Here is a 22,539-nt window from a genome sequence, read left to right as displayed (position 1 = left end):
AATGGGTGCCCTGTTTGTTTAAGCCAGAGGTCAGCATCTTCAGCCTGTGGGTCAAAAGCCAGCGGCTGCATGTTTGTGCGCAGACTGCGAGAGCTGAGAATGGTTTTTACAAATGAACATTGGCGATCAATTTGATGATAGTGAACACTAACTGGGAGTCCCAATTAAGGGAACCATTACCCTCCTCAAAACAAGAATTCGATTGTCCTCTTTAGTAGAGCTGTATTACAAAATCTTGAATTCAATTATTATTGTACGTTCAATTTCATCAATAAAAACTTTGTGGAAATTTGTTTTCTCTCTTGTCACATAAGTACCCACATAACATCCTCTATTTTGCCTCCTGGCCCATGAAGCCTAAAATATTTACTCTTCGTCCCTTTACAGAAACACTGTGCTGACCCCTACCTTAAGCTATTACGTTTCAGTTTTCTGCAATGTGCAAATAAAGTCATAGTAAGTGGTACACTATTGTCTTAAGGATAGAAATGAAATGTGACCATTTAACCTCCTAAAGTTTTCTGTTCTATGAAAGCTCAAGCAAAATAACCAAATCACTTTCCTGTAAGTGTCTCCACTCCAGCCCCTCCCAGCTCTCCAGTCCCTCAGCAAGTAAACATTGTCCTCTTCAATGATATTTTCTATCCTTTGAAACTTGTATCATGTGCTTTCCTGTTCATCTCCCGTAATCCTATTGGAAAACAGAATCAAAAACTTAATATGAGATGATTAATGCATTGTAAAACAGTTATTTTATGGTTCTTAGGAACTTTGCTCCTTTTCTGTATCTCAGCATCCCCAATAATAGTGAGACATTCATGACACACATTTCTCTCGCAATTAACGGGAAATAGGAGATTTCTTTTGGCAGATAGCACTTTTAGAGTCAGAAGGTGTGGGTGTGAATCTGTACAGCACTGATCTCCTTTCTACTGGTAAAATAAAGGAACAGGAAATCTCCTTGAAGAACCACACCATCCACTTTCACTCCCCATGACTGGATGCAGCTGACAGGACCGTCAGCTTCCCTGGTGGCCGTGGGGCCCGTGTCTAGCCATATAAAGCTCTCTGGGCACAGTGATTGGTTCAAACGTGGACACATGACCTAGTCAGAGCCAATCAGATCTAGTCTTAGGACTTCGCCGGCGTTATCTGGAGGGAGATGCTCTCTTTTCCCCTAGACTCAAACCGGGGACCATGTAGACTATTAGAAAGCTCACCTGCCTGAGAAAAAAAGTCAACACAGAGGAAAGCAGAGCAGAGAGATGGAAAGAGAAATCAAGCGCTGGTAACGTCGTTTAAAGAAATAGATTCACTCGTGCGGAAGCTAGAGCTATTAGCCTGGACTGTTCAATTACATGAGTCGATAAATTCTTTTTCCGCTTGAGCCAGTTTAAGTTGGAGTTTCTGTCACTTGCGATGGAAATATACAACCACTATCTAATGTCGTGGCTGTCTTGGGTTGGGTTCTCCCAAAAGCAAGCCCTAAGACAAAGATGTGAGTGCGAGTAACTTATTTGGGATGTACTCCCAGGAAGCGTTGGTAGTGGGGCAAGTGCTGCCGGGGAATGAAGAGGCAGTAGAACATGTGCCTCCGAGGTATCCCCTTCACTGCTGCAGGAGCAAGGCAGCTGTGTATTTATCCTCCAACACATGTCCGTCACTGGCTGGGAGCCGTTTTAGGGGCATGAACGCCCCACCATTTCTAGCGGGCCAATTGCATGAGAAGGCTCTCAGGAGGAGAAGTCTGGGGCATGTCCTGGAATGCTGACTGCTGAGGGAAAATGAGCAAGACACTCATCAAATCTGCTTCTCCATGTCCCACATGGTGCCACCATAATTACAGAGATATTTGGGGACCATTATGTAGTGTGGGAGTTCCCTCCACCTCTATCATTTAACTATTGCCATAAAAATGCTGTGCAACCTCAAAACTCAGTGACTTTGAACAAGAAGGATATATTTTCTCCAGCCTCTGATGGCTGACAGGGGTGGCTGTAATCATGCTACAGGTCCTTGGAGCAGCTGCAGGGAGAGGTACGTGTGAATTCCAGGGTGAAGGGTGAAGGGTGAAGGGTGAAGGGGCAGCAGCTACCCCAAGGAAGTGCTCCTTACAGCCATGGCAGAGAGAAGCCCAGCTTTTCAAATTGTAGGTTGCAGCATCTGGTAACATCCCATTGGCCGAAAGCAAGTCACATGACCAACTTCATAGCCAATCAAAGGAAAGTACATTCAGCCTGGAAGAACAGATGAATCGCCTGGCCAAGGGCAGGGATGGAGGAAAGGGTAAAATACTGAAAGCAATAATGCAGTCGACCACATTCCTCAAATTTAAACTCTCTGAAAGCAAGGACCCTATCTGCTTTTTTACTGCTTTATCTCCAGAGCCAAACACAGAGTAGGCGCATAGAAGGCCCTTCATACAGATGTGCTAAACATTCTGATTTCCGAAGAATATACTTCAGATGAACTTTCATAACTGAATCTATTTCAGAGTCAGGAACTGTTTGTAATGTGAGGATGCATGAAACACATCCCCCGGAAAGGTAATGACACGTGTGCTAGACCCTAAATCAGCCATCAGCGAGCTACGATCATAGCCTCTTCAATGGATTATAAAAGCGATGGCTTTGAAGAATGCCTTTGCCTCGCCAGAATTACGATTTGTTATTCATCTTGTGGATTTTTAAACAGTACCTTGTACTTAGTATTCAAATTAATGACTCCAATGTATTTGCCTGGATTTATTACAAAAAGAACCATTTTGCACAATACACGTAATAGTTGCATTTCTGTGATAAACTTACTTGGTAAAAGCTTTCTCAATTTTATCATTTAGACAAGTAGATATCAGTAAATCAGACTCAAGAGCCGGAATGGCAGAGGGGGAGAGAGGTTTGCAAACCAGGGTGTGAGGCAAGCCTTCAGTTCAATCAGGACAGTGGCAGGAGAAACGAAAGAAGAAAAGACTAAACCAATATGGAGGAACGTAAGAATGTTCCAGAAAATTGCCTTGGGTCAGCAACCCTTTATCTTGCAGTTTCCTGATCTGATTCATCAAAAACTCATCTCGACTGGGAACAGTTTGATGAAGCACAGTGTTATTAGTGGAATGAGCAAAAACTATTAACATAGTTTAGGCTTAAATTCTGGATCCACCATTTTCTAACAGTGCAACCTAGGAAAAAATGACCAAAATTTCCTATGCCTTAATTTCATAATTTGGGAGAGAAGGTCAGGGAGAATGAATAGGGTCCTAAGTCAAGAGATTGTGAAGATCAAAAAAGATCACACATGTCGTTCATCCCAAATGCCAGTCAACAGGCCCCTGATGGTCTCTGAAGATGTTTTCACGAGTCCACCATAGAATGAGAAAAATAGTATTAGGGGTTGAACTATGGTCCCCAAAGGTTGTGTTGAAGTCCTAACCACCAGTATCCGTGAATGTGACCTTATTCAGAAATGAGGTCTTTGCAGATGTAATCAAGTTAGGATGAGGTCATTAGGGTGGGCGCTAATCCAAGATGATAGTGTCTTAAGAAGAGGGAAAAACCACCTGAAGACAGAGACACAAGGAGAAGACCATGTGAGGATGGAGGCAGAGATGCCAGTGATGCAGTTTCAAGCCAACGATCAACCGCCACCACCAGAAGCTAGGAAGAAGAAAGGAAGGATTCCGTCCAGAGTCTCAGAGGGAGCACGGCCCTGCCGCCTTGATTTCAGACTTCTGGCCTCTAGAATAGTGAGACAGTAAATTTTTGGTGTTTTAAGCCACTTGGTTGGTGGTACTTTGTTATGCCAACCCTAGGAAACTAATACTGTACAGATTATAGTGAATTTTTAATTAAACAACATTTATTTAATTTAAAAGAATGGCCCTTTTTAATATTTTTGTTTTCTTATTCCCATGTTCACACGATGTGTGGAAACAGGCAGTTGAAGGCGGATCTGGCAGCTCCCTCTGCTCCCCCAACGCTATCCTGCTGTTTGTCCTTGCCTGCTCCTCCATGTGTGTCTGTGCATCTATGTAATAGGCAGGAAAAGGGGGGAGGGGCAGATGCAAAGAGCACACGTGGCCACCCCCAGAGTTACAGAAAAACTGAAAAGCTATTACAGAGAATTCCCATATTCCCTGCATCCATTTTCCCTCTTTTTAACATCTTCCATTAGTATGTTACATTTGTTATAATTAATGAACAATATTGATACGTTATGATAAACTGAAGTCTATGCTTAATTCAGATTTCCTTGTTTTTTTACCTAATGTCCTCTTTGTGTTCCAAGATCCCATCTAGGACAGCACATGACAGTAATCATAATGTCTCCTTAGGATCTTCTTGGCTGTGACAGTTTCTCTGACTTTCCTTGTTTTGATGACCTTGACAATATTAAGGACTAGGTCAGCTGTTTTGTAGGACACTTCTCTATTTTTTTCCTGAGGTAAAATTCACGTAACACAAAATTAGCCATTTTAAAGTGCACAATTTAGAGGCATTTAGTACATTCACAAAATTGTGCGACCATCACCTCTATAATTCCAAAACGTTTTCATTATCCTCAAAGTAAGCCCCATACCCATTAGCAAGTCACCCCCCATCCCCTCCTCTCCCAGTCCCCAGGAACCACTAATCTATTTTTTTATCTTTACAGATTTGCCTATTCTGGGAATTTCATATAAATGAAATCATACATTATGTGACTCTTTGTGGCTAGCTTCTTTCACTTAGCATGCTATTTTCAAGGTTCAACCATACTGTAGCACGTGTCGGAACTTCACTGTTTTTTACGGCTGAATAATATTCTGTTATATGTCTATCACACATTTTGTTATCTATTCATCTGTCAATAGACATTTGGGTGTTTTCCCACCTTTTGGTTATTGTGAATAATGCTACTAGAAACATTTGCATACAAGTATGTATTTGAATACCTGTTTTCAATTTTTTTGTGCGTATACCTAGGAGTGGAAGTGCTGGGTTATGTGGTAATTCTATTTTCAACCTTTTGAGGATGTGCCAAACTGTTTTTACATAGCAGCTGCACCATTTTACAGAATTTTTTTAAATTAATAGGCTTTATTTTTTAAGGCCAGTTTTAGGTTTCCAGAAAGATTGATTGGAAAGTACAGGGAATTCTTGCCTGCCTCTCCGCCCATGTATACAGTTTCCCTATTGTTTACATCTTGTATTAGTGACGTACATCTGCAGAATGGCTTTTCCCCCCTGCATCCTTGCCAGGGTTTTGTTTTTTCAGAATGGCTTTTTAAATGAGGTGTTTTTCCTACTTTTTTGCGATGGTAAAAAGATTTTTAAGTGAAATTATAACGATGTTGGTTGGTAGGAGGGGTGTGTGTGTGTGATTAAAGAACTTACATGACAACCCAAGTTAGTACACTGTTTTTGTTCTAATAGTGTATAAAATAATAATAATTTACAAATCAGGGAATCCCTGGCAACAATATAACATTCACATCAAGCCTGACACGTGGTACGTACTCAATAAATGCTGGTGCTGGGTCCAAATGATCCAGGCGTGGTTAGAGCAGAGCAGTCTGCATTTTATTTAGCAAGGTTCTGTGAACTTTGGGACAGATGGAAAACAGCACCTGCGCCAGCCCCTTCCCCGGTTACGATCCCAAGTTCATCAGCACGTGCTGGCGCTCATGCAGTTTCTCCAGCATTTCTCATTCCAGTCACTTCTTCCTGCGCAGGACACACTCGAGTCAAAGGCAACGTGAAATTTTGAGACTTAGCAGCCCTAAGTCTGGTGAACTTAAGGGAAACTCAAGCAAGGCTTGTCTTCCTTGTGGGGATGGGGAAATGCTCCTTATTTTAAACCTTGCTGTCTCCACTTTGCCAAAGTGTTCTGAGAACTTAAGAAATGGATGCTGAAAGAGAAGTGGGATGACCTCTCAGAATTTGTTTGCACATCTCACAGAGGACTGGAAGTGCTTAATGCTGGTACAAGTACATTATCACTTTTCACCAGAACTCTTAGCATTAACGTTTTTCTAATATGAATCCTTCAGTGTCAGAGGTTCATTTAGACATTTCCCCAACTTCTTAAAGTTCAGGGACCAGAACAATGGTCCAACTAATTCTTCTTCACTGTGCTTCAGGAAGCGTAAGCTTTTGTATTTCAATAACTACTTTTCACATTATAGTGAAAATAGTCCTTCAACAAATTAACCCCTGCATATTATTAGACGGTGCAAATGGAAAAAGATATTTAGGTGATATTCTGGTTAGACTTATTTTCTCTTGAAAAGACCCTTCACTACAACCCAAACCATTTCCTTATTAACTTTTAACTTTGCTTATTATTTCTGACTTATCATAATTGCTGTGAAAACTCAACAACCAGTCATTTTGAAAATATCTTCCAACGATTTTGTTTTGTTTCTGATCTAAATTTCCAAACAGCTTGAGGTTTTTTTTAAAGATTTTTTTTTTATTTTTTTCCTTTTTCTCCCCAAAGCCCCCCGGTACATAGTTGTGTATTCTTCGTGGTGGGTTCTTCTAGTTGTGGCATGTGGGACGCTGCCTCAGCGTGGTTTGATGAGCAGTGCCATGTCCGCACCCAGGATTCGAACCAACGAAACACTGGGCCGCCTGCAGCGGAGCGCACGAACTTAACCACTCGGCCACTGGGCCAGCCCCTTGAGCTTTTTTTTAAGATAAAGTCAGTGGAAATTGAAGAGGCTAGATCTGCAGAAATAAACTTTCTCCCTTTCAGTTTATCCTTCTCTCCTAAAGTTTTCATTTTCTCCAACTACATAACGATATTGTTTTAAAACTTCAGACAAGGCTAGAATCGGCTAGGTTGGGCTATTTCTCCCTTTTTATTGAAATGTTCTGCTGTTCATTTTTCTTCCTTTTTTTCCTTCTGCTGGAACACACATGTACTCCTTCTGATGAACACACACACCTATGCAGAAGTAAATATTCACTTGTGTACACCCACATGTGTGGGACACGCTTCAGCTCAGTTCTTCTTTCTTTGGTTTGATAGGGATCTTTTTGTTCTGCTTATCCGTGACTCTTTTAAAAATGTGCTAAACAACCTTTTAGTTACCTTGAAATCCAGTGCTATGGGTATTTAACTGAGTGCAGAAGAGAGAAAATTAAAATAATCAATGAACGTAGTTTGCTGCCTGGTCAATGTCATCAGCATTTAATTTACTCCTTCCCTCCAGCGATTGGAGTCAGCCTCACTCTTTCCACTACTAGTTAGCCATAATGAAATTATCTTCATAGCCCTGCCCACTGGAAGCTGGGATGGCTTAGCCATAGAAGCGTCTTTACCTGTTCATTTCATTTAAAAAAAGAAAGAAAGACTCTTAATTGATTGTATTTTCTTAAATGACATATATCTAATTTTGAAAATGTTTCCTTCATTACCTTAAACCTGGCTCCAAATCCTAAGAAGGGAAAGTATAGCAGAAGCTGAAGCTGTTCCATCTATATCCTTAGGCGGGCACCGTGTCCAGGCGGGCTCACATCACTGATTCCAATTACTAGCACTTGGGACTCCTTGCAAGAGGGTTTCTGAGGCTTCCAGAGCCTATCAGACCCTCCCACGGGTTGGGCTGGAGATGCTGGGGAGTTAATACCTCTTCGGAGCAGCTCTCAACCAAGAACAGACAAGGCCATTTCAAAATAGGTTCTATGTGAGTTGGTAAATATAACTAAGAGTTGCCTGCCCTTTGATCCATTTTTCAAGTACAGTGAGGGAATTGAGCCTACCAAGACATCAACCTTATGTTTGATCCTAGATAAAGGAACACACGATCTTAGATTTTATTCTACAATAAAAGACATTATGTAGAAAATTGGCAAAATCTGAGTGAACTATGTATGTCACACCTTGATGGGGGAGTGGCAAGTTCAGGAAGAGCATGTGGGCCAGGAAATACTATTGTACTTACACCTGGCTGGGCCTTTTTTGAGCGCCTCAACTAGTAGAGTACAGCACAAGTAATGCTATGCGACTTCTGAGGCCAGCTCATAAAGGCAATGTAGCTTCCACTCGGCTTGGAACATTTGCCCTGGCAATGCAGCCACCATGCTGTAAGGAAGTCCAGGCAACACGGAGAGGCCCACATGGAGAGGAGCCAAAGTCTCCAGCCCTCAAACGCAACTGGACTCTGCACTGATTGCCAGCACTAATTCACCAGCCACGGGAATGAGCCATCTTGGATGTGGATCCTCCAGTCCTCAGTCAGGCCACCCCAACAAAGACCACATGGAGCAGAGTCAAGCCTTCCCCATAGAGCCCTATCCAAATTGCAGAACTGTGCACAAAATCAAAGTTGTTGTTTCGAGCCATTAATTTTCATGGTGGTTTATTACACAACAATAGATAACTAGGACATCATCACAAATGTACCAAGAAACCCAAGCCTAAGGTGGTGTTGGTAGTTATTATTATTTTCTCTCATGTTTTAAGATATGGACAGTGCCTCTGTTGATGCATCCTTGTTATTCATGTGGACAATCACCAGAAATAAATGTATTTCACAACTTTCTTCTTGTTACAGCATGTTTTGCATGTATTTGGGAATAGTGTGTAGCCGAGGGTGATTGAAGGATTGAGTGGCTTCCATGCACAGCTGAAATCCACTAATAATAAAACATAGCTTAATTATGTCAGATATCTTCTGTTTGCCCTTCCAGATCCCCTCCACCCTTCTCCACGATGTGTAGAGGGCTGAACCGTATAGACTAAAGCAAAGGGCTCCCCTCTGGCTCCTGGAAGGACAGCCCCACTGGGAATATAAAGGAAGGAGAGTGAGGTCTGGGTGAAAAGATGGATTGGTCAAAGGAATGGAAGTAGGCATAGTGTGCTGGTATGTATTTAACAACTGGCTCTCCAGGGAGAAAAAATGGATACATATATACACATAGAAGTTTGTTATAAATTTTACTGGTACAATGGATAAGTTGCACACAATTTATAATAATGAAATATTATAAATTCCACAGAGTTAATTGATTCTCACATAATGCTTTCATTGATTTTCTTTTCCTAGTCTTTGTATCCATTGCTACCTATGGTTGCAACTGATAAATAAGTGTGATTGAGACATGACTATTGGTTAATACTTCTGTTTAACGGAAAGGGTAAAATGAAAGTGAAAATACAGAAATGTACATTGGAATTTCACCCATTCATTGATGATGTAAACTCCTTTTTTGCTGAATCAGATAACAGTTTTAGAATATTAAAAGAATATTTCCTGGAGTGACATCAGCAACATGGCACTGTGAGCTGTTCTCTTTTGTCTCTCTTGCTCTAAATTACAACTAAACAGACATTCATCAAACCACAGAGGATACCCACACAGCACAATAGGATGCCTGAGAGACCCAAGCAGCTATATAGCTGAAGGTAAATGGACTGGATCTCCAGAAAGCAGTGGAACTAGGTAAGCACACCACTCCCCCTTCCCAGCAGCAGCAAGCCAGGTCATGGATCCTTACACAGTGACCAGTGAGACTGTAAGAGGATGTGGGGGCAGCCCAGCCTACATGCAAACATTATCCAAGGGGCAGCCTGGCCTACGGGAGCACCCACTGCATCCCAGTAGTGCACAAGTGGGAACACTCCCCACTGAGTGGCCACAGCTCAGGTCTCACAAAAGAGCTTTGCCAACCAAGCACAGCAACCACTATGACTGTAGGAGGTGGTGGGGGCAGCCCAGTGTGTGCCCAAATGTATTTGGAGGGGTAACCTAGCCTGCGAGAGTGCCAACCATGCCCCAGCAGCCCCACCAGTGGGAACACTCCCCACTGGGTGGCCATGACCCAGCCCCTGCAAAGGAGCCCCACTCACCAAGCACAGCAGCTGCTGCAATTGTAAAAGGAGGCAGGGACAGCCCAGCACACATGCGCAAATGCCTTCAGAGGGGTATACCAGCCTGTAGGAACACTCACCATGGCCTGGCAGCCCCACCATGGGGAATGCTCCCCACCAAGTGGCCATGGCTCAGCCCCCATGAAGATGCCACACCTACCAAGCACAATGGCTCACCCAAACCACCAGCGAGGACAGTGCTGGCCAGCACCTGCACAATCCACCCACTGAGCACAGAGGCACAGAGGCCCCGCTGCCATGAGAGTAGCCTACTGAGCTGTGGCCAGCCTGCGCAAATGCAGAGCAGCTGTAACCACAAAACTTCCAGCAGCTGGAGCAGGATCAGAAAGACAGCTCCCGCTTCTTCCCAGCGATGGCAGATGGAATCTGAGACCTGATACTACCACAAATGCACTGGTAAAGGATCAGTTCATCAAACGCTATGAACAACTACAGTAACACTTCAGAGAAGAAGAAAAATTATAAGTCTCTAGAAACCAATCCTGAAGTCACAGAAATTTACAATCAAAATGACAGAGAATTCAAAATTGCTGTCATAAAGAAACTCAACAAGCTACAAGAAAAATCAGAAAGACAGTTCAGTGAGCTCAGCGATAAAATTAATGAGCAGAAGGAATACTTCACCAAAGAGATTAAAACACTAAAAAAAAAAAAAAAACCAAACAGAAATTCCAGATATGAAGAAAAAATTAATGAGATAAAAAATAATCTAGAATCCTTAAAAAAATAGAGCTGACATTATAGAGGATAGAATTAGTGATTTAGAGGATAGAAATATAGTAATGCTTCAGGTGAAGGAGGAGAGAGAACTAAAGTTTTTGTAAAAATGAAGAAATTCTTCAAGAAATATCCAACTCAATTAGGAAAAGCAACATAAGGATTCTAGGTATTTCAGAGGGAGAAAGGAGCAGAGAGCTTGTTCAAAGAAATAATACCTGAGAACTTCCAAAGCCTGGGGAAGGGCCTGGAATTACAAGTACATGAAGCCAATATAACTCCTAATTACATCAATGCAAAAAGACCTTTTCTGAGGCACATAATACTAAAACTGGCAAAAGTCAATGACAAAGAAAAAATATTAAGGGCAGTAAGGCAGAAGAAAATAATTTACAAGGCAACCTCTGTCAGGCTTGCAGCGGATTTCTCAGCAGAAACCTTACAGGCTAGGGGAGATTGGAATGACATATTCAAAATACTGAAAGACAAAGACCTTCAGCCAAGAATACTCTATCCAGTGAAACTATCTTTCAGATACGATGGAGAAACAAAAGCTTTCATGGGTAAACAAAAGCTGAAGGAGTTCATCGCCACTAGACTTCCCTTACAAGATATAATGAAGGAAGCCCTCATACCTGAAACAAAAAGGCAAAGATTTACAAAGCTTTGAACAAGGAGATAAATAGAGAGACAAAATCAGAAAATTGTAGGTCTCTATCAGAACAGGTTAGCAAACAATTAATTATAACATAAAAGATAAAGGGAAGGAAAGCATCAAAAACACCTATAAAATTTAGTCACAAACTCATAATGCAAAACAGAATAATTTGTGACAATAACTCAGAAGGGGAAGAGGTAATGGATGGAATCTGCTTAGGCTAATGGAGACAAGAGGCTATCAGAAAATGGACTGTCTCATCTACGATCTTTTATACAAACCTCATAGTAACCACTAAACGAAAAATCAGAGCAAGGCCACAATTCATAAATAAAGAGAAAACCATCACAGAAAACCACCAAACTGAAATGGCAGTCAGAAATACAAAGGAAGAGAAACCATGGAAATACAGAACTGGAAAACAAGATAAAATGGCAGTATTAAGCCCTCATATATCAAAATAATCACTCCAAATGTAAATGGATTGAGTTCTCCAATCAAAAGACACGGAGTAGCTGGATGAATTATAAAACAAGACCCAACAATATGATGCCTCCAGGAAACACAGCTCTAAAGGCAAACATAAGCTCAGAGTGAAGGGATGGAAGACAATCCTCCAAGCGAAAGAAAGCAGGTGTTGCCATACTTATATCAGACAAGGCAGACTTCAAGATAAAAAAGATAATGAGAGACAAAGAAGGGCAGTATATAATGATAAAAGGGATATACCACCAAGAGGACACAACGCCTATGAATACATATACACCAAAGCGCCAAAGTATAACAAGCAACTATTAACAGACCTAAAGGGAGAAATTAACAGCAACATAATAATAGTAGGGGACCTCAACACCCCACTTACATCAATGGATAGATCATCCAGACAGAAATTCTACAAGGAAACAGTGGAATTAAATGAAAAACTAGATTAAATGGACTTAACATATATATATAGAACACTCCATCCAAATACAGCAGAATATACATTCTTCTCAAGTGCACATGGAACATTCTCAAAAGTAAACCATATTTTGGGAAATAAGGCAAAAGTCAATAAACTTAAGAAGATTAAAATCATATCAAGCATCTTTTCCAATCACAATGCTATGAAACTAGAAATCAACTACAAGAAAAAGCTGGGAATGTCACAAATATGTGGAGACTAAATGACAGGCTACAGAACAACCGTTGGATCAATGAAGAAATCAAAGGAGAAGTCAAAAAATACCTGGAGCCAAATGAAAATAAGAACACAACATACCAACCCTTATGGGATGCAGCAAAAGTGGTTCTAAGAGGGAAATTTATAGCAACCCAGGCCCACCTCAACAAACAAGAAAAATCTCAAATAAGTAATCTTAAACTACCTAACAGAATTAGTGAAAGGAGAACAAACAAAGCCCAAAGTCAGCAGAAGGAGGGAAATAATAAAAATTAGAGCATAAATAAATTAAATAGAGGCTAAAAAAAAACAGTAGAAAGGATCAATGAAACTAAGAGCTGGTTCTTTGAGAAAATAAGCAAAATTGACAAACCCTTAGCCAGACTCACCAAAAAAAAAAAAAAAAGAGAGAGAGAGAGAGATGGCTAGAATAAGTACAATTAAAAATTAAAGAAGAGAAATTGCAATGGATACCACAGAAATACAAAGGATTATAAGAGAATACTATGAAAAATTATATGCCCACAAATTGGATGACCTAGAAGAAATGGATAAATTCTTAGCCTCATACAACCTCCCAAAACTGAATCAAGAAGAAATAAAGGATCTGAACAGACCCATCACAAGAGATTGGAAGAGTAATCAAAACCCTCCCCCAAAAAACAGTCTAGGACTAGATGGCTTCTCTAGAGAATTCTACCAAACATTCAAAGATTTAATACCTATCCTTTTCAAACTACTCCAAAAAATTGAAGAAGACAGAACACTTCCTATCTCCTTCTATGAGGCCAACATTACCTTAATACCAAAATCAGACAAGGACAACACAAACAAGGAAAATTATAGGCCAATATTGATGATGAACATAGATGCAAAAATCCTCAACAAAATATTGGCAAACCAAATACAGCAATATATTGAAAGGACCATACACATCTAAGAACAGGAACAAGACAAGGATGCTCACTCTTGCCACTCCTATTTAACATAGCACTGGAGGTTTTGCCCAGAGCTGTTTTAGTAAGAAAAAGAAATAAAAGGTATCCAAATTGGAAAGGAAGAAGTAAAACTCTTGCTATTTGTGTATGACATGATTCTATATATAGAAAATCCTAAAGAATCCACCAGAAAACTTCAACAACTACAGCAAAGTTGCAGGGTACAAAATCTATTTACAAAAATCATTGCATTTCTATACACTAATAATGAACTAGCAGAAAGAGAAGTCAGGAATACAATCCCGTTTACAATTGCAACAAAAGAATAAAATATCTAGGAATAAATTTAACCAAGGAAGTGAAAGATCTATATAATGAAAACTACAAGACTTTCCTGAAAGAAATTGATAATGACACAAAGAGAGGGAAAGACATTCCATGCACATGAATTGGAAGAATAAACATAGTTAAAATGTCCATATTACCAAAAGCAATCTACAGATTCAGGGCAATCCCAATCAGAATCCCAGTGACATTCTTCGTGGAAACAGAACAAAGAATCCTAAAATTTATATGGAACAATAAAAGATCACAAATAGCCAAAGCAATCCTGAGAAAAAAGGATAAAGCTGGAGACATCACAATCCCTGACTTTGAAATATACTACAAAGCTATGGTAATCAAAACAATATGGTACTAGCACAAAAAAAGACTCACAGATCAATGGAACAGAATTGAAAGCCCAGAAATAAAACCACACATCTGTGGACAGCTTATCTTTGACAAAAGATCCAAGAACATACAATGGAGAAAGGAAAGTCTCTTCAATACATGGTTTTGGGGAAACTGGACAGCTACATGCAAAGAATGAAAGTAAACCATTATCTTACACCATACACAAAAATTAACTCAAAATGGATTGAAGGCTTGAGTGTAAGACCTGAAACCTTGAAATGCCTAGAAGAAAATATAGGCAGTACACTCTTTGACATCCGTCTTAGCAGCATCTTTTTGAATGTCATGTCTACTCAGGCAAGAGAAACAAAAGAAAAAATAAACAAATGGGACTACATCAGACTAAAAATCTTCTGCAAGACAGAGGAAACCATCATCAAAACAAAAGGACAGCCCACCAACTGGGAGAAAATATTTGCAAATCATATCCGACAAGGGGTTAACTTCACAAATATCTAACGAACTCATACAACTCAACAACAAAAAACAAACAACCTGATCAAAAAGTGGGCAAAGGACATGAACAGATATTTTTCCAGAGAAGATATACAGATGGCCAATAGGCATGTGAAAAGATGTTCAGCATCACTAATCACCAGGGAAATGCAAATGACAACTACCTTACACATATCAGAATGGCTATAATTACCAAGACAAAAAAATAACAAATGTTGGAGAAGATGTGGAGAAAAGGGAACCCTCTTACACTGCTGGTGGGAAAGCAAACTGGTGCCGCCACTGTGGAAAACAGTATGGAGATTTCTCAAAAAATTAAAAATAGAAATACCATGCAATCCAGCTATGCCACTACTGAGTATTTGTCCAAAGAACTTGAAATAAACAATCAAAGAGACTTAGGCACCCCTATGTTCATTGCAGCATTATTCACAATAGCCAAGACCTGGAAGCAACCCAAGTGCCCTTCCACGGATGACTGGATAAAGAAAATGTGGTATATATATACAAGGGAATACTACTCAGCCATAAAAAATACAAAATCATGCCATTTGCAACAACATGGATGGAGTTTGAGGGTACGATATCAGGTGAAATAAGCCAGACAGAACGACAAACACCACATGATTTCACTCATATGTGGAAGATAAACAAACACATGGACAAAGAGAACAGATTAGTGGTTCCCAGAGGGGAAGGGGGTAGGGGGTTGTGCCAAAGAGGTAAAGGGGCACATATGTATGGTAATGGACAAAAACTGGACTATTGGTGGTGAGCACAATGCAGTCTATAGAGAAACTGACAAATAATAGTGTGCACCTGAAACTACACAATGTTATAAACCATTATGATCTCAATAAAATAATTAGAAAAAAGAATATTTCCTCAGTTTTTTATGGTAGTTAAATGGCTATAGTATGGTATGGCTGTAGAAATGACACACTTTTTAATTTTACTCCACATTATTAACGGTTTCTCTGTCACTTTCTTAGGTCTAGACAACCAACAAAACAATAAATCAATCCGTGATTTGTAGTATTTGCCAGTTTCTATGGTGTAAATACTTCCACCGTGGCCCATTTCAAGCTACCAGTGTGACATCATTGGACATGGAAGTGGGAATCCATTCACAGTAGTACACCTTTATCTACTACACAATACAGATACAGTAGATGCATACAACCTTAAGAGCATTAACAGTAAAATGCAGTGAAATAATTAGGAAGGAATGAGTTTTGAGAATTTATTAGCTTTGTTATTAATATAATTTACTTAATTGAAATCTTATATAATTTTTTTTAATAATTTCTGTTTTTAACAACTAGTTTGCAAAATTCCTGAAAATTTGACAATTCACTCTCGTAAACCAGTGTGAGCCAGTGCCAGCCCACCCTGGAGACAGGGAACAACATGATGAAAATTTGGAATGGAACAAGCAGTGGTTCCCAACCCTGGCTGCCCATTAGAAACAGCTGGGTGGCTTTAAAAAATCCTGATGCCAGGGCCCCAAACTAATGAACTCAAAATCTCTGGGGGTAGGGCTTGGCATCGCTATCTTTTCACGTTCCCCAAAAGGTTCCAATGTGTAGCCTAGGTTGAGAACCACTGGGATAGAGGAAACACTGACGAGCCCGCTCTTGGAGAGACGAGAGTCACCCAGGCTGGGAGCTCGAAGTGACGCTTGGACGAGGTCAGAGGACGCTGGGGAGATGTCTAGAACAGAAGCTCCATTGCAGGCAGGGTCCCCGGGGAGTGCAGCCAGCACTGAGAGGCTGCATCCCTTGCCCACAGCAGGAAGCTCTGTGCAGGGTGAGCCCCATCCCTGCCCTGGGCAGAGAACCCATATTGGCCGTGCCCTTCTCAGAGGGGTGGGAGCTACCCCTTGTCAGCCGCTTCCCCTCACCCTTGCCTCATCCTGCAGACCTTGCGCCCCAAGAATTTACTGAGCCCCACCAGTACTGCTCCCAAATGGTAGCCCTCTTTTTCTTCATCTCAGGACACTCACAAACCACTCAAAAGAGGAAGAGGGGCAGTGTGGAAGGAAGGTCCCATCACCAGTCCTTGGGCGGGACTGCAGAGTGACGGACCTCACCAGTCAGGGGATGCCAGCCAAGCCTTCAAACATGTCACGTCTCATAATCCTCACCACAGCCCAGGAGGCGCAGCTGCTGTTCACCCTCATTCGCAGATGAGAAAGCAGGCTCAGAGAGTTTGACCAACGTGCCCAAAGTCACACAGCTTGAAAGAGCAGAGTGGAGTGTTGGACTGAGGCAGTGTGACTGGAGCACACGTAGCCATTCCAGCTGCCTTATCCCACGGAGGCCTCCACCCCAGTCTTCATTTTAGTTTCCAACCTGCTCAGCACACTTTCAAGGAAACAGTGATCCTTATCCCTCTGCCTGACTGGGGTGAAGAGAATAGTCTGTGGTGAAGGGAAGGAAAGCACATCCCTGGGGCCACTGACAACCAGCTATTTGAAAATACTTTTTAGAAAAGACTATGTCACATCCTGGTTAATCTCGTGGACCAGCATGCGTTTGATTCTTGCTTTGGTTACCAGCGCAGGCTGACTTCGCAATCACATGGACCTGGGTTCAAATCCTGGTGCTGCTGCTCACTGGTTGTGATGCGGAGCAGGTCACCGAACTGCTCCGAAACCTCGTGAGTTCTCATTGCTGTTCATCCGCGTGTGGAAGGAGTAACACCACTTATTTCACATGATCGTTGTAAAGTTACAGATAATCCACATCAAGTGGCAAGTGCCTTATCCAGGGTGGATCTGAAAGGTGTCTGTTGTTACTTATGTGGTGGCCTATCTCTTAGATATTGTCTTTTGTTTGTGTAAGTGAAAGATCCTGATTTGCTGAAAATGTGTGAGTATATTTTGGGGCTTTTGTTAAATGAGAAAACACTCCATAGAAGCAGGACAATTGCTAGTGGGAATGTAAAATGGTGCAGCCACTGTTGGCAGTTTGTTTAAAAATTAGGAATAAATTAGCTTACAAATCAGCAATTCTGCTCCTAGGCCTAAACCCGAGAGAACTGAACACCTCAAAGCCTTGTCCGTGAACGTTCTTAGCAGCATTATTCATGACAGTCAAAAAGTGACAACAATGCAAATGTTCACAACTGTTGAATGGACAAAACGTGATATAGCCACACAATGGAATACTATTCGGCAATCAAAAAGAACAAAATACTGGTACACAGCATGACATAGATGAACCTTAAAAACACCACTCTCAGTGAAAGAAACTGTGTACAAAAGACCACATGTGATAGGATCCTATCTAAATGAAATGTCCAGAAAAGGCAAATCCATCAAGATAGAAAGTCGATTCATGGTTGCCGGGGGCTGAAAATAGGAATAGGGAGGGCCTGCCAATGAGTGGGAGGGGTCTTTGGGAGTGACAGAAAGGTTCAAAAATTGGACTGTGGTGATAATTGCACAACTCTGTAAATTTACTAAAAATCAATGAATTGTACATTTAAACAGGTGAATTTTATATATGTAAATTGCCCCTCAATAAAGCTGTGAAAAATTAAAAAGAAAGGGGCCAGCCTGATGGCGTAATGGTTAAGCTCGCACGCTCTGCTCTGGCAGCCTGGGGTTTGCTGGTTTGGATTCTGGGCACAGACCTACACACTGCTCATCAAGCCGTGCTATGATGGCATCCCACATAGAAGAACTAGAAGGACGTACAGCTAGGATATACTATGTATACATATGAAACTAGGTACTGGGGCTTTGGGGAGAAAAAAAAAGAGGAAGATTGGCTACAGATGTTGGCTCAGGGCCAATCTTCCTCACCCCCCCCCCCAAAAAAAAAAGCATAATTTAAAAAAAAAGAGAGAGAGAGGTCTTAAAAAAGAAAAAATTAAAAAGAAAAGCCAGACATCAGGTTACCCAAAAACGATTATGTTTCTGTCTGCCTGGTCAAATAAGGCAAGGCCTCTGCCACTTCTCCATCTTTATTCCAAAAAGAAACATCTAATACTTAATCTGCTTTAAGATAGAAACCAGGATAAGTAATAACAACACTCTCTGTGATGGGCAGGTACTCTCTGTGTATCACATCCCACGATAAGCACTTGATATGCTTTGTGCCATGTAATCCTCATGTCTAACCTGCAAAGTCTTAGATGCTATTGCCTCTCGCAAAGTTATAGATGAGAAAGTCAAGGCCCTTACAGGCCAAAAAAGATGCTCAAGGTTACCCACAAGCAAGTGTCACACTAAGATGCTAACCTAGCAAGAGTTGTGCCATTTCCTTCATTCTCTCCCTTAAAGAAACCTTCTGGGGACCCATTCTGGACATATTTGTAGCCTCTTCTGATACAAAACAAGGACTTGTACATCAACTCACAACAAATCAGTAAACAGGAAAGAAATACAAGCACACTCATTTAATTGACAGAATTTAATCTATGTTATGAAAAGTGAACATACGCAATAGCTCTTACTGATTTAAGAGACAACCAAAAAGCTTCCTGTAGGCTGAATCTTTGGGAGTTATAAAAACAAAATCCATTTACCTATCTTTGACACTCTAATAAAAAGATAAGATTATGATTCTTGAGAATTATATAGATGATAAACACAGAAAAGCTAAAAGACAGGGAAAATACAATAAATAAAATACCACGATGCAAAAAGCTGGGAGAATAAGCATGTCTGACAAGAGATCAATAAATTATGGTATATCCATAAAATCAAAATCAAATATAATGTAGCCTTGAAAAATCATGTTTTCAAAGAATACTTACTGACACAGGAAAATGTTTAAGACATAATTTAGTGAGAAAAGTAGGATGTTAAACTCCGTAAAGAATATAACACCAAATTAGTAAAAAATAATTAACTATATGCACATATGTGCATATACATCGTGTGTGTGTACATGTACACACATGTGTGTGACTGTAAGAAAAATGCACCAAAAATAATATTAACAGTGCTTATTCCTGCATGGTGAAATAATGCATGATTTTTATTTTTTTCTTATACTTTTTAGATTTTGCAAATAAAAATGATTTACTTTTAAAATTAGGAAAAAACTAAATATTTTAAAGGAAAACATAGTCATTAGAAAAATAGGCTTTATTTTTACTTAAAAACCTGTTCTGTAAATAAACTCTTACCTAACTATGATATTGATGAGTAAATAGGTGACATTTTTTTTGTGCAGAATTGAGGGCTAACTTCTAAAATGAATTTTTCTCTTTGTTCCATTTGAAACCAATTTGAGAGGCTCTCCCAGGATGCCATCTCTCCCCTCCCAGCAGGACCGTCACTGCCAGCCCCAGATAACTGTTCAGCTGAGATGGGGACCTTTCTGGTGTCCATTCCCTGACAGCTTTGAAAATTATTTAGCTCCTATCGTGATGGATACTCTCTGCCTAAAATGATGGATGGGCAGCATCTGAAAAAGGACGACATGAAATTTGAAAAATGATACAAGTGCTGGTGGACAGACTTTTTTTTTAAAAGAAAAGTTGACATAAGTTTGAAATATAGCATGAAAGACTGTTCGACCATTTTTCTCTCTTGGAAGAAGTCAGTAGCTGTCCTTTATCAATATGCTTTTCGGGGAAGAAAACCTATATCCGAGTTAAAATGAATTCTTTTTCCTTCCTTAAAAAGTACATGGGGTAACCCTTAGGAGTGAATTTGTTCACTCACTCACTCAACAATTCGTTGCAGGCCTATTATATGGAGGCTATCGGATGGAGGCTGAGGATATAAAGATGAATTAGACACAGCCCTGCCTCCGGGGATCCCAGAGCCCAGTGAAGAGACAGATGAGTAAACAGATCATTATAATCCAATGCAGTAGGAAAGAAGAGGGAAATATGTACAGGTCAGTAGGGAATCCTGGAGGAACGGGACAAAAGCCAGTCTTGTATGGGGAGGAAGGGCATCGGAGCAGTGTTCCCTGAGCAGGTGATGTCTGAAATGAGTCCTTCGCAATGCTCCATTATTTTTCTTATCGTCTTGGCTAAATCTTCATTATCTGCCCATGAATCACCTACTTATCCACTTAGAGGCAAGTCTTTTCCTGTGAACCACTTTACTTTCTCAACAATTCTAGACCACCTCTCGGCTGTGGGTTGGCTTGTGCCCAGAGAATTCCAGTTGCTTCAACAGATTAACTTCCAAGTGCTCCACCAACCTCAGCAGAGCAAGAATTTGTCCCAAAGGTGAGTTAGTTTCTCTCCTCTTTCCCCTCTCCCCTCCCTACAATTATAGAATACAAACTGATGGCATCAAGGTATTTATTTTCCTAGTTGGGAGGTACAGGCTTGTGCTCATGTTACCCCAGGGTTTAGGGTTTATTGTAAGAATACGAAAAGAAGTAAGGGAAACAGGACTTGCCCCACACCCAGGCCCCAAAGACGTGCAGTGGCATCCAAGAGGAGCCCTGGGAATGCCACAGTGGCCCTGGGAACCGTGGCCTCCGAAGCCGGCATGCTTCTGGGCATGAATTCTGGGTCTCCCCAGCCTCATGGCACCCGATCACTCCCTTTTCTGTGTACTGATTCACTGGTCTAATTCAAGTTCAAAGTCCTTCTAGTCTCCATAGCTAAAAGAGCTTGCCTAGAAGCACATGCTCACACCATACAATACAACCTTTTTATATTGATGTCTCAAGTATTTTTATTTTTTAAGGCATGTATATATGCACAAAATATAAAGGTCTTGAAACTCTAACATCCTACTAGCCTCAAACAGAAATATTCTTAGGGAGGTAATTACCTTTGTTTAAGAAAATGCTGTCACTGGAGGGTATAGGTATGGGAGCCATAGTGGATCAAACAAAAAATAGAGCTAAACTTTATGGCATGATACTATTTACGTTTCAGTGTTCTCCACCAAGCTATGAACTCCTGGAGAGCTGGGGTTATAGCTATGGAAATTAACAAAAGAGACCTTAACTAAATTGGAGTCGGGAAGGCCTGGAGGGGGGCGATCTCACGCCCTATCATACATCATCAATTACACCAGGAAGAGACAGGACATTTACATCTTGGACAGGAAGTAAAACTACTTTACTACTGAAGGAAAATTTCTCTCCCCAGCTGGCAACAGCCCAGCCAATGAGAAATGCTGCAGCTCAGCCAATGAGAAGACGATGCCGCCCAGAACTATAAGTTTGTCCCAATGGACTTTCATTTACAACAGCCCCTCCCTACTCCCCGTTTTCCTCTATAAAAGCGGCTCCCTGCCCCCCACCATCTCTCCTTTCTGGATTTGCCTATGGTTTGCTATAGCACGCACATCCCAAATCACAATTCTTTTGGCTATTCCTGAATAAACTCATTTTGAGGATAAAATAACAGGCAAATTTGCTTTCCAAGTTGACATACCTTACTCACTCTTGCATACCATCCCTCAGCACAGAAGCGACCTCAATACCATCACGAAGAAGCAGCTCAACTGCGGGTCGACTCCTGGATTCCCAACATCTGCCCTGGTGACCCTTGGTTGCAGCTCACACCGAAAGCACTGTCTGTTACTCTGACCACGTCGTCGTGATATGAGCCATCTCTCCTCTAGTTGAGCCTACAGGAGCCTCTTGTTGAACCCGTTTTGGGTACCCTGGAGCATCACCACGTATCTCTTTGAGGTCCCCCTCCCACTACCACAAAATGAATTTCACCAACTCTACAGAGACTACAAGTCCAAATATCCCACAACTATGCCTTCTAAATTTGGTGATGATGCACCAATTTGGTGGATCCATCCATCCAGCTATTATTATTTCTGCTGTAAGCAGCAGAAAGAAAACACCATTTATTTCTATAGATTAAATGATTTTGGAAGAGGAGCAAGAAGCCATAAAAAAGAGCAATTAAAAAAAAATAATGCAGGGGCCGCCTCCGTGGCCAAGTGGTTACGTTCGCGCGCTCCGCTGCAGCAGCCTAGGGTTTGGATCCTGGGTGCGGACATGGCACCACTCGTCAGGCCACATTGAGGTGGCATCCCACATCCCACA

Source organism: Equus quagga, chromosome 12, assembly GCF_021613505.1.
Source record: "Equus quagga isolate Etosha38 chromosome 12, UCLA_HA_Equagga_1.0, whole genome shotgun sequence".
Classification (NCBI taxonomy): domain Eukaryota; kingdom Metazoa; phylum Chordata; class Mammalia; order Perissodactyla; family Equidae; genus Equus; species Equus quagga.
This window is presented reverse-complemented; position numbering follows the sequence as displayed.